This window comes from Tamandua tetradactyla, chromosome 10 (genome assembly GCF_023851605.1).
Source record: "Tamandua tetradactyla isolate mTamTet1 chromosome 10, mTamTet1.pri, whole genome shotgun sequence".
Classification (NCBI taxonomy): Eukaryota; Metazoa; Chordata; class Mammalia; order Pilosa; family Myrmecophagidae; genus Tamandua; species Tamandua tetradactyla.
In genome coordinates this window covers 73,484,398-73,498,043 of record NC_135336.1, presented here as the reverse complement: position 1 = coordinate 73,498,043, position 13,646 = coordinate 73,484,398, and the positions used below count along the sequence as shown (strand labels likewise).

Genomic DNA, 13,646 nt, shown 5'->3' with positions numbered 1-13,646 from the left:
ACTTGCTGCAAAATGCCATATACTTATTGTCCATTCTTTCTCAATATTAGTAATAATATAATCAGAAATATTTTATTCTTGCAGCTTTTTAAGGAATGTATTTAGGCTTTAACAATTTGAATTTGGATGCTGTTCACATCATACAGCTATATCGACAAAAAAATTGTTTTCAGGAGGAGTTTAAATGACTTGAAGTCAAAGAAGAGCTGAAAAGGAAATGCCTCTGAGTCCTGCCCACGCTATCTAAAGACTGATATTGTCATTGTTTTTTCCTTCCTGATGTGCCAGTTCTTTTAAAGCAAAATAAACTGCATGTAAAATTGTATACTGAGATCTTTTAAAGGGGACAGAAAGCCAATTATGGGAAGCAGGAACTGTAATGGAGAATTGGGTAAGAAAAATCCAGAAAAAAACTGCTCCAGTACTTAACGCAAATATTATATCTTTTACTGCAGTAATTACACAAACTGAAATCATAACTTAATTTGGCCTATTTACATCTTATAAAAGAATGCAGTGCTTGCTTTGGCGGCACATATACTAAAATTAGAACGATACTGAGAAGATTAGCATGGCCCCTGCGCAAGGATGACACGCAAATTCGTGAAGCGTTCCATACTTTTTTTAGAAAAAAAAAAAAGAAAAGAATGCACAATTACAATTGTATTTATGCCACATTTAGATGATTACTGTCTTACCTTGCATTGCATCATCCATATTATGCTGAAGTTTTCATTCCCAATCAATGTTAACTCTACGTGAAAGGAAGAAAAGTCTTCTGCAGTCTATTCATGCAGTCTTCCTCAATTGACTGAGCAAAATGGTACCTGAGAAAGTAATTGAAAATAGTGTTTTAATGTGAAATAACAAAAGCATGGCTTATATCTTGAGATATTTCCTTCCTATGAACTGAAGTACTAAAACTTAAATTTTTTAAAAACACATCAAATGTTAAAATTCACCTGTTCATAGATCTGTGAAGGCAAAACCATAACTTCTTTTAAGTAGTATTTCAAATCAAAATTGGCTAAATCTTTTCTATTACTTCACCACCAGTATCAAGGAAGGAAGGAAACTATTATTTTTGACATGTGCTATGTTATAGGAACTTTAAAATGCTTTTTCATTTAGACTGTACAATAATGGCATGTCAGGGTCTATTATTTTCATTTTAAAAATGAGTAAACTGAGAGACTCCCAGGAAGATGCTGAATAGAGTAGCTCAAGATTAGCCCTGCTCCATGCAAAAGTTAGAGAAGGGACAGGAGGGCAACTGAGGCTGACAGGAGTGCAGCTAACCTGGGAGAGCCTTCTGACCACATAGGGCATCCCTGGCTGCAGAGGCTGAGGAACTGAGAGGCAAAAAGCTGGAGTTTGGTGTGGAGGCATGGGGCCTGGGGAGTGCACAGATGGGAGCCAAGGACTAGGAAGTAAGCCAGGCCGTGTTCCTTGGGCGTGCTACTCTCACCAGCACAGACCCATGTCTGGCACCCATACCCCACACACCCAAACCCCATCACCCTCTCCCATTCCCTGAGCACCTGAGCACCAGGTGCTCCCACCCTGCCAGCCCCCAGTGACCATACCTGCCCCACACCCCTACCCCAAGCACTACCCCTTCCACCTCTCCTGTACCCCTCCTGAGCCCTACCTCCCCCTCCCTGTTCCCTGCAGGCTGTTGCCAGCCCATAAGGCTGCAAACTAGAACAAAATCTGAGGTGGAAATTAAAGTTTTCACGGATGAAGAAATTCTGAAAGAATTTATCAACAAGAGACTGGCCCTATAAGATATACTGAAAAGATTTTGGCTGAATAAAAAACAACAACAAAAAAAGACAGGAGAGGGAGATCTGGAGGAGAGCACAGAATTGAAGAGTACCACTAAGGGTAATTTAAAGAATATAAAAAGAAAGATGGAAAAGAATATATAAATCTGACAAATAAAATAGGAAACTAAATATTGAGTTGCCCTATAACCCAGAAATAGCACTACTTGATATATACCCAGAAGAGCTGAAAGCAACGACACAGTCATTTGCAAACCAATGTTCATAACAGCATTATTCACAATCACTAAAAGATGGAAACAAATCAAATGCCCATCAACAGACTTGTGGATCAACAAAATATGGTATATCCATATGATGAAATATTATGGAGCAGTAAGACAAAATGACATCATGAAGCACATGGCAAGATGGGTGAAACTTGAGGACATTATGCTGAGTGAAATTAGCCAGACAAAAAGGATAGATACTGTATAATTCCACTTTTATGACCAGCATAAATGTATAATCAAGAAGCTTATAATACAGGATACAGGGGACTTATAGATTCATAGAAGCCAGAGATGGGTGAACCGTTAGTTAATGAGGTTGAACACCAATGTAAGGGGATAGATAGAAGTGAAGGTTGTTCTCTAGTGGGTCTATAAGTAATATTACCATATTGAAAATGAGCAAGATTGAAAGGGGTTGTATAGACCTGTGTCACACTGATTAACACTAAAAATATGAATTAGTTCTTGCAATAATTACTTCAAAGATATAATTCTTGTACAAAGAATGTTTAAGTCCAGGGTACAGGGGGAAAATTGTTATTGCATGCTATGAGATGTGTTCAAAAGGAAACCATCAGCACTACCACAGCAAAGCAAAGGTAAATAATGTAAGGAGGGACAAGAGTTAAGAGGAGGTTTAGATCTCCTATTTGGCAGGGGTGTGTTTATTGGTTTTCTTTCTCTTTGGACAATGAAATTATATAAAATTGAGAATACTGATGGACTGTGGACTTTGGGCCCTCTACATGATACTTGATGAATACAGGTAGCTGAAGGATGCACTGATGGAGAAGTAGATTGAACGATGGTATATACTTATGAATGAAAGTTGTGCTGCTACAAAAAGGAGCAAAGTCGTAAGGCATGCAACGATGTGAATGAACATATGGGACACTTGGTGAGACAAAATAAGCCAGAAAAAAAAAGTACAAGAATGGTATGGTCACCTTTAGAAAATGCTTATAAGAAAACAGGGTCCTAGATTGTAAGCTTTTATAGCAGACACCTTATGTCTGAAGTGGTGAGAGGCTGTTATATATATATATAACCTGATTTTAAGAGATAAGAGTGAACCAAACAGGTTGGGGTTAAAGTAATCAAGAACATGGGGGTAAGGAAGACAGTGTCTATATTTTAGAACCACACATACTCTTTGAGACCAATGAAAGAAAAGTTTATTTGGTCTGGAACTGAGATATTCTGTAGTGCATAATCTAATGCAACCTATCTGTATAGCTCATTTGGGCAATTGAAACACAGGGAGCACAGAATAAGATTATTCCATTTCCATTTAATCCTATATATTTATTGTAATGCCTGGAAACATCCTAGAGTATATTAAGCAGATAGTCAAAAAGAATTGGCAAAGTCCCCTGAGGGAGGGGAGAAAGAATATGGAACCATTAAACCTCACCATCAGGGAATCCCCTGATACTTTATCAAGCTTTAGGGACACCCAAATCAATAGGCCATGCCCTTGATTATGAGGCTTACTCTTGTGAAGCTTATGTAGGTAGCGGAAAAACTTAGACTACCTATAGGCATGTCTAAGAGTTACTTCTGGAGGACCTCTTTTGTTGCTCAGATGTGGCCTGTCTCTCTAAGCCCAACTCTGCAAGTGAAATCATTGCCATCCCCCTATGTGGGACATGACATCCAGGGGTGAAAGTCTCCCTGGTGATGTGGGAGATGACTCCCAGGGATGAATCCAGACCTGGCACCATGGGATCAACAATTCCATCCTGACCAGATGGGGGAAAAGAAGTGTAATAATAAAGTATCAGTGGCAGAGAGAGAGTTCAAATAGAGTTAAGAGGCTACTGTGGAGGGTTCTCTTATGCAAGCTTCAGTTAGACATTGCTACCTATCATAACCTGCCAATCCCCAACCAGGACCATTACAGCCAATCCTAAAGAACCCCTAGGGTAATATACAAGATTCCACAAGGATTCCGTGCACTAGAGTAACTTTCCAGAAACCTACAACCTCTAGATGGGTCCCTGGTCCAGATATTCCTGAAACCTAGTTCAGCCTCTCCAGAACATCAGATTGTCCCACCTCCCTACTCCATATTAGTGACTGACCCTTCCAGTATGAAAAATTTAGAATTGCCATAGCCTAAACACCCTAAAGAGAGTGATAGAAAGATCAAAGGTGATGGTGGAGTTAAACAAAGAATATAGGATTTTACAAATATAGATTGCTGAATCATTAAATTGATATCTCTTTTAATCTCTAGTATCTTAGAGCAGCTAGAAGTAAAAACCTAATATTGTGGAATTGTAACCCATGTCAAAATCTGAAATATGTTCTACAACTAATTGTTGTGCTGTTACTTTGAAATTTATAGCTTTTTTTATACATGCTATTTTTCACAAAAAAAAGAAAGAAAAAAGTTGATTGTAGTTATAAAAAAATATTTAAGCCTTCTAGCCTCCTATATTCTGGAGCAGCTAGATTGTATGGTAGCCCATGACAAACTCTGGGATCTGTCCTGTAACTACTTGTTGAAAAGTGCTTTGGAAATTAATTCTTTTTTCTTTCTTTGCTTTGTATATGTTATAGCATACAATAAAAAAGTTTAAAAAATAGCAATGTATTGTGGAGTGTTTATCATATAAAATAATTTGGGATAAATTAAACAGTACATGAATAGCACCCAAATACTGAAAACTATACAATTCTATTTTGAGAAATTAAAGATACCTAAAATAAGTGGAGAAATGCACTATGCTCATGGACTGGAGAAGAAATCTTGTCACTTCTCTCCTAATTAATATAGCCATTTAACATAATCTCAAATAAACTCCAAGAATTGTTGAGGGGAGGTGAAAATCAGAAAGATTCTAAAATTTGTATCAAATGCAAAGGACAATGAATAAACAAAACAATTTCACAGAAAAAAATGAACAAATGTGAAAGACTTTTACACTACCTGATTTCTAGATGGCTACAGTAATTAAGACAGTGTTGTAATGAAAGTAAGAACAAATAGTGGATCCATGTCAGAAAATAGAATCTGGAAATAGTCAGATACACACACTGTTACAATTAATAGATGGTTTTTCCAGTAAGATACCAAAATAATTCAATAGCGAAAGGGGATTGTTTTCAGAAAACATGTAACAACTAGAGTTCATTGTCAATGGGACAAATCATTGTCTGTGTTCACCTCCCACTGTAACAAAGTCTTAACTAAAAATGATGCCAGGTTTAAACATAAAGGTTAAAACCACAAAATTTTTATAAGAAAACCTGGAAGAAAATTTTTGCCATCTTGGTGTAACCAAAGATTTCCAACTCGTTAAAGGGAAAATGATAAATTAGATTTCATCAAAATTAAAAACATCTCTCTTAGAAATACACCATTATGAAAATGAAAATGTAAGCAACTATCTAGAAGAAAATATCTGTGATATGTATGTCTGGCAAAACACATGCATCCAGAATATATAAATAATGCTTTTAACTCAATAGTAAAGTTTATTTAAATTTAAATAGGTAAGAATTCAAATAGACACTTTAAAAATAAAATATGAATGACTAAGTAAATACATGAAAAAATGATCAACATGATTAATCAGCAAAAATATACACACTGAAAATACAATGAAATATCACTATACATCCTACAAATGTATAAAATTCACCAGACAGAAAATAAGAAGTGTTGATGAAGAAATGGAACAATGGAACTCGATCTGTTCATAAAGGATTAAATAGTAATCCAGATTAAAGCCCAATCTAATTCAATTGGGCCACATCTTAACTGAAGTAACACATTGAAGAGATCTTATTTGCAATGGGTCTGCACCTACTGGAATGCAAAACAAACCAAGAATATGTCTAAATGGGAATATGCAATTCAATTCCCCACAAACTCTAAGACTGATATCACCATACTTCTGCTTATATTAACAACACAAAACATGCCTCTAAGATTTATATCAACACCACTTCCATTTCTGGAAGCAACATAAAGAGGCTTGAACCCATTTTGCCTCTATAGCCAGCAAAGTCTTCCTAAAGAGTGACAATTTATTTTGCTCTAGAAGACTTAGTCTAATAATCACAGCATTTCTTTATCTAAGCTTTAATTTTGGCTCATAGCTTTCAGATATTAAATAATGGTCTTCCGCTTTGACAATTTCCAGAATCCTATTTCATATATGAATAAACTGCAGTCATGAAAAATGTAAATGTGTTTTCTTTAATATAAGCAATAGTCACATTAACATAATACAGGAAGAACTAAATATCAGTTTTTCAATAACAGGTCTTTGGTACTTTTTTCCTCCAACATTCACATATACACATACACAATTGATATAAAGTTCTTTGAGATAATAAATACTATAAAATTAGTTTCATGGTTACTCTTAGGCAATAGGAATTCAAAGATTATGAAGATCACAATTTAATGAAGGACATATAAGTAAGAAATAATGACTATATTATGTGAAAAACAGAAACTAAGAAAGATAGATTTGTATTCTAGATTCATTGCTTATTAGCAGTATAATGCTGAGTAAGTTACTTACCCTCTCAGGATTTCAGTTGTCCCATCAAGAAAATGCATATAATGAAACATACTTTGCAAGATCATTGGGAAGGTTGAAGAGTCATGATAACATACTTTAAAAAAAAAGTTACTGAAACAACAGTAGCTTCTATTCTTATATCACTAACCCATTTATTCCTTTATTTAGAAAGTGCTTTATCAACAGACATGAGTGAATACGTTGTACTTATTTGGAAAAGGTGATATGCGGCATGGTTCTATGAGAGTTTCTTAATTGCTTTCACGATATTATTTAAGTAGATATGTGTACTAGGTATAAAATTCAGTATACAAATACAGATGTGCACATAGGCAACTTTATTTTTCCATTATAAAGTTGATTTTCTATTGCAAGCTTCCAAGAAGTCAGATTGAAAAAATTTAATATCATCAATGCAAGACTTTTGCCTTAGCACTGGGTATCAAATGTTTGGTAGTTAAGAGAAGTTGGGCATCTCAGCTTCTCTGTCATAATCTATATGCTGGCAACTCCTGAGATCAGTTGAGAAATTCCTGACTCATTTTGGTTAGTAAGTCTCTGTCTAAACCAGTCACTGCTAAGTCCCTCCCACCCAAAAGTCTCCTTCAGGTATGTTTTCTATATTAACTCCCAGTCTGTCTAGGGTATGAAGGATCATTCTTCTGCTCCACATCACACAAGCCAGATGCAACATAGACATACTAGGCCATAAAGATTGCAGAGATATAAGCTGGCATAGGCCTTGCTTCCTGAATGATACAGTGGAGAACCATCATCTAGAACATTATGAGGACTGTTATTTATCAATAAATAAATGTCTAGTCTGTCTAGCCATTATTAGATTGGGTCTATTTTTATTATAGGTTAACATATCTTTGCTAATATGTAGACCCATTTGATTACGCATGTCAACCAGCAGTTTCTATTTTGTAGTATTGATACCTCAAGGATATACAGTCACCCCTTGAAGTACAGTTCCCCAAACTTATCTAGAGTGTCTAAATGATCCCTTCATTTCACCCAGAAGAGGGCAGTTTTCCTTTTCTTTTTCTAAGGGATTCCCATTATTTATTCACTTGTTGATTTTTCTCGCTCTCATGTTTACCCCTGTATTATTTAAGCAAGCAGCAGAAAGTTTGTCTTACTAATCAAAATACTCTCTTTTTTTTTGTACTGAAAACACTAAAACATCATTCATTAAATATTTTGTTCTTATAGGAAATAGGTAAGTAAACTCTAATGGGTTAATTGTGAGAAAAACAGAGAGTGCAAAGAAAATGGAAGGTAGAAGGATCTCTGTTAATATTTCAAAATATTTCCCCGGGACATTTCAGTCCTCTTTCAAATGAACCACATACCTGAAAAGTGTTTAATCTTAAGGTTTCCTTAATTGACTTGAGAACTTTGTAATCATCTCTGTTTATCTCTACCATCTCAAATATCTTCAGGTTTGAAGTGGGTAATAACTCCTCCTTCCTATCCAGAATTTTGGGGACTGTGGTATTTGAAAATGATTATTCTTTTTTGATAGCAAGGAGTTAGGTCAATGCGTAAGTGTTTATTGAATGCTTACCATGTGCCAGTCACTCTTCTAGGTGCTGGAATGTAATGGAAGATGCAAGTACCCAATGTAGGTGAGTCTTCCTTCTAGCATGAGCTGACAGACCATTGCAGGGTTGTTAATTCTTCAGTTGTTCTCATGGTGTTATATCCCTGGAAACATTACATTCCTGGAAATATTCCTTGCATTACTACTAGAAAGTAATTACTATCAATGACCTCTCAAGCCTAGTTCTTTGACTTGGGACATTTTTTTCCCCCTTATTTTATCATGCCCTGTAGAGAGTAATCACAAGGTTTTGTGATGTAAGACTCAGATATTTAAGGAAATTGGTGACTCTCTTAAATTCTTTTGGGGCCTACCTTACTCCTTATACTGGAGCAAAAGAGCACATATTCAAATTGTATACTTGACAGATGCTTGGAAAAAGCATAACTTCATGATTAAATATGTAGAGTAAATTTCAACAATGGTCCCAGGTGATACATTGGGTGTTCAGTTTCCTAAAATAATTTTTTTACTGTTTTTTTCTATCATGAATCTGTTTTTTATTTATCAATCCATATTGTACAAAGTCTCACTCCAACTGCCTAAGCTGAGAGAGTGGGAAATGAAAATCAGATATGACTCTTATGCAATCAATATGGGAATTATGACTTCAATGCTGGAACATTGAAGAGCTGAAGGATAGGGGATTTTTTTATTTCTTGAGAATTTTTTTTCTTCCCAAAACCTGGCAGTGTGATTTGCATGGGTTGGGAAGACTCTGATAAGAGCTACGAGTTAAAGTAAAATCTCAGGGCTCACAAGTCAGATAAAACCATGAAGTTCTTTCTTAAATGGAATTTATGGCAATGTCAAACATTGCATTACTTTCACCTGGAACTGTAATGAGACAAGCAAGTGAAAGCACAGGTACCCTGCATTTTTAGCCCCACTCAGCCAGATGCAGCTGGGCTCCAGGAGGTAAACACCTTTTGGAGAATGAATAAATAATCAAAGGACACCATCTGCTGGGCAGAAGAGAAAATGAATGAGAAAACAGCAGGGCTTTTCAGAGCCTCTCCAGACCCTATCCCAGACCCATGGGAGCTGGCCAACCTATGCCGTGTGGGTACCCAGCCATGTTTTGGCTGAGAAACACTGGTAACCCAAGTATCAATCCAGTGCCCTAATACAAACTCAGGAAAAAGCTAAATACTAGGCAAAAGAGAGAAACTGACTTTCAGAATAGACCCATCAAGGTAATTAGATGACCAGATACAAACAAAAGATCACAAGGTATACTAAAATACAGGAAGAAATGGCTCAGCCAAATGAACAAATAAAAATGTCAGGGGTTATGCAGAATCTGGAACAACCAAACATGTGATGTTCAAACAAATCTTCTGAATCAATTTTAAAAAACGAAGGAAAATATGCATAAAGAGATAGAAGATATTAACATGATACCAAAAGAGCATAAAGAGGAATTTGAAATAAATAACAGACATTATGGAAATAAAAGACACCATAGATGAAATTTTAAAATATACTAGAAACACACAGTAGCAGATTTGAAGAGGCAGAAGAAAGGATCAGTGAACTAGAAGACAAAGCAATGGCATTTGAATAGACAAAAAAAAAAAATGGAGAAATTTGGGCAAAGTGTCAGGGAAATAATTGACAACAAAAAAAGTGCAGAAAGCATACACATTATGGGTTTCCCAGGAGGAGAAGAGAAGGGAAAAGGGCCAAGAAATATTCCGAACAATAATATTCAAGGAAATTATGGCTGAAAATTTCCCAACCTTTATAAGAGACATAAATATGCAAATAAAAGAAGCCCAATATACTTCAAACAGAATAAATCTGAATAGATCACTGCAAGACATACTAATCAGGCCCTCAGATGCCAAAGAGAAAGAGAAATTTCTGAAAGCAGCAAGAGTAAAGTGATTCACCACATACTAGGAAAACCAACAAGACTAAGTGTTAAATTCTCATCAAACACCATGTCGATGAGAAGACAGTGGTATCAGTCTGATTAGTATTGGGAGAGAAAAGTGAACCCCAGAGAGTCCTGAGCAGCCCCACCACCACCACCGGCCTAGTTACCATCACACCCTGGGAGGAGCTGCAGCTGCCATAGCTGGCCTAGTCACCATCACTGCAACCATGACCAGCAAGGCAGATACTCAGCAGCTGCCTGCAACCCCCCACACGTTTCCCACCCTCGGTGCTGCCAACACCAATCCTGGCACCATGGGAGCCCACAGGGAGCACATGCCAGGTGGCCTCACATTGGCAGTGCCTGCCAGCAAGGATATGAAGGTCACTGCAACAAGGTTTTGGGGAAGAGTAAAGTGGTTCAATGTAGAATGGGATATGGTTCCACCAACAGGAATGACACCAAGGAAGATGTGTTTGTACACAGACTGCCAGAAAGAAGAAGAACCCCAGGAAGTACCTTAGCAGTGTAGAAGATGGAGAGACTGTGGAGTTTGATGTTGTTGAAGGAGAAAAGGGAGTGGAGGCAGCAAACATCACAGGCCTTGGTGGAGTTCCAGTGCAAGGCAGTAAATATGCAGCAGACCATAACTATTACAGACATTATCCATGATGTAGGGGTCCTCCATGCAATTACCAGCAAAATTACCAGAATCTTGAGGGTAGGGGAAAGAAGGAGGGATCAGAAAGTGCTCCTGAAGGCCAGGCCCAACAATGCTGGCTCTGCCACAGACAATGATTCCCTCCTTACTACATGTGGAGACCCTATGAGTGTCAGTCACAGTATTCCAAACCTCCTGTGCAAGGGGAAGTGATGGAGGGTGCTGACAACCAGGGTGTAGGAGAACAAGGTAGACCAGTGAGGCAGAATATGTATCCGGGTTATAGACCACATTCCACAGAAGCCATCCTTGCCAAAGACAGCCTAGAAAGGATGGCAATGAAGATGATAAGAAAAATCAAAGAAATGATGTTCAAGGTCAGCAGCTACCTCAATGTCAGTACTGCCACAACTTCAATTTTACCAATGTAGACACCCAGAAAACCCTAAGCCAGCAGAAAACAAAGAGACAAAAGCAGCCAATCCACTGCCTGAGAATTCATCTGCTCTTGAGGCTGAGTTGGGCAAGGCTGAGTAAATGCCAGCTTACCATCTCTACCATCATCTGGTGTACTCATCCAACAAGAAGAAATGAATATGAAATTCCAGCAATATGAAATGAAAAACGATTGGAGCTGAAGACTTTAAGTGCTTGCTTTTTGCCCAATAACCAGATAGCAAGAACTATCTGCATTATCTATGCAGCATGGGATTTTTATTATTTTTACCTAAAGATGTCTCTTTTTGGTAATGACAAATGCAGTTTTTTTAAAGCCTAGTTTTTCTCAATGCATCTTTAAAGGTTTTTAAATTTTTCATATCTGGTCAAGTTGAGATTTTTAAGAACCTCTTATTCAATTTGTAATAAATGTTTACAACTTGATTTTTTCAAAAAAGTCAACAATTTAAAACATTTGTTAATAAAGGTCTTAAATAATAAAAAAAGAAGACAGTGGTATGATATATTTAAGAGACTGAAAGAGAAAAACTGCCAGCCTAGAGTTATATACCCAGCAAAGTTGTCCTTCAAAAATAAAGGAGAATGCAAATAATAATAATAATTTATTAATAATAAAGGAGAAACTATTTTAAGGGAAGCAGGGCAAGGTGGCAGCTCAGTGAGGTGTGGAATTTAGTTCATCCTCCAAAGCAGCTAGTAAATAGCCAGGAACAGTACAGAACAACTGCTGTGGCCACGTCAGTGATTGGAAACACAGTATACACCAGGCTTGACAAAGTAACAAATCAGGTGAAAGGAAATAAATCACTAAAGACTGTACCTTTCCCAGGAGAAAGGTGGGGCCCAGCTCAAGTGGAATCCTTCCCTCAAGGAATTCAGGCCCCAGTGACTGGAAAACTGAAGCAATTAAAGCCAACTTCCAACTTCACCTCTGTCTCAACCATATCCCTAGCAGGGAGAATCTGTTGAAGTTAAAGGCACTGCACCACTTTACACTGTGGGAAGCCCTGGGTCAACAAGCACCACATACTGGGCAGGATAGGAAAAATACAGAGTCTAGAGGCTTCATAGGAAAATCTGTAAACCTGCTGGGTCTGACCCCCAGGGAAAGCTGATGCAGGTGACTCTTTCCTCCTGACAGGAAGCCAGTCCAGTCTGGGAAAATCTGATTGGGGTCTATCATATCTGAGGAAGCCCTCTTCAAAAAAAAAAAAAGAAGGCTTCATATAGACAGGGCAAGAAACAGAAAAAACAAGAACTAAAAAATTCTGATCAATTAAACAGAACCTATGCTAGAAGTCTGGAATAAGTTGAACTAATTGTAAAAGAACAGATAGAAAACAAAAGCCATCCAGCAAGAAAACCCTGGGCAAAAGAGTGAAAACAACCTCCCAAATAAACTAATTAAGGAAATCAAATAATCAAATACCTAGATGCCAGCAAAAAAAAATAATGTCATACTAGAAAAATTGAGAATATGACTCAGTCAAAGTCAAAAAACTGTTTGAACAAACCAACAGTTCAAATGAAATACAGTAATTGAAACAACTAATTCAGGATATTCAAATAGACATGAAAGAATCTCATCAAAAATCAAATCAATGAGTTGAGGGAGGATACAAAGAAGCCATAGGGTGAACAAAAAGAAGAAATTGAAAGTTTGAAATACAAATTATGTAACTTATGGGAATGAAAGACACAGTAGAAGAAATGAAAAAAAAAATGGACATCTACAATGATAGATTTAAAGAGGAAGAAGAAAGAATAAGTGAACTAGAGGACTAGACTTCTGAAATCTGACACATAAAAGAAAATATAGGGAAAAGAATGGAAAAATATGAGCAGGGTCTCAGGGAATTGAATGACAACATGAAGCACACCAATATACATGTTGTGTGTGTCCCAGAAGAAGAGAAGGGAAAAGGAGGAGAAAGACTAATGGAGGAAATAATCACTGAAAATTTCCCATGCAATTAGAGATCCAAGTAGTACAGCATACTCCAAATAGAATAGATCCAAACAGACATACTCCATGACACTTACTAATCAGACTGTCAGATTTCAAAGAAAAAGAGAGAATTTTGAAAGCAGCAAGAGAAAAGCAATCCATCACATACAAGGGAAGCCCAATAAGACTATGTGTGGATTTCTCAGTAGAAAACATGGAGGTAGTGGTATGATATATTTAAGATTCTAAAAGAAAAAACTGCCAACCAAGAATTCTATATTCAGCAAAATCGTCCTTCAAAAATGAGGGGGAGATTGAAACATTTTCAAACAAACTATCACTGAAAGAATTTATGACCAAGAGACTGGCTCTGCAAGAAATTCTAAAGGAGCACTACAGGCAGATAGGAAAAGGCAAGAGAGAGGTATGGAGAAGAGTGTAGAAATGAAGACTATCAGTAAAGGTAAAAAGAGAAAAAAGAAAAAAA

The 13,646-nt window shown here is 36.9% G+C and overlaps 1 long non-coding RNA gene, 1 other non-coding gene and 1 pseudogene across 2 annotated transcripts in view; 2 read left to right on the top strand and 1 right to left on the bottom strand.

Moving 5' to 3' along the window:
• The window catches only part of LOC143647985 (uncharacterized), a 71,192-nt gene extending 70,373 nt beyond the window's left edge, over positions 1 to 819 (bottom strand). Inside the window, exon 1 of the long non-coding RNA XR_013158298.1 lies at positions 699 to 819. This is a non-coding gene — a long non-coding RNA (uncharacterized LOC143647985). The remainder of the gene's footprint in view (positions 1 to 698) is intronic.
• On the top strand, positions 517 to 623 carry LOC143649041 (U6 spliceosomal RNA). The gene has a single exon (XR_013158919.1). It is a non-coding gene; the product is annotated as a U6 spliceosomal RNA (small nuclear RNA).
• Positions 820 to 10,318: 9,499 nt separating the features above from the next.
• On the top strand, positions 10,319 to 11,289 carry LOC143647984 (Y-box-binding protein 1 pseudogene; annotated as a pseudogene).
• Positions 11,290 to 13,646: the final 2,357 nt, after the last annotated feature.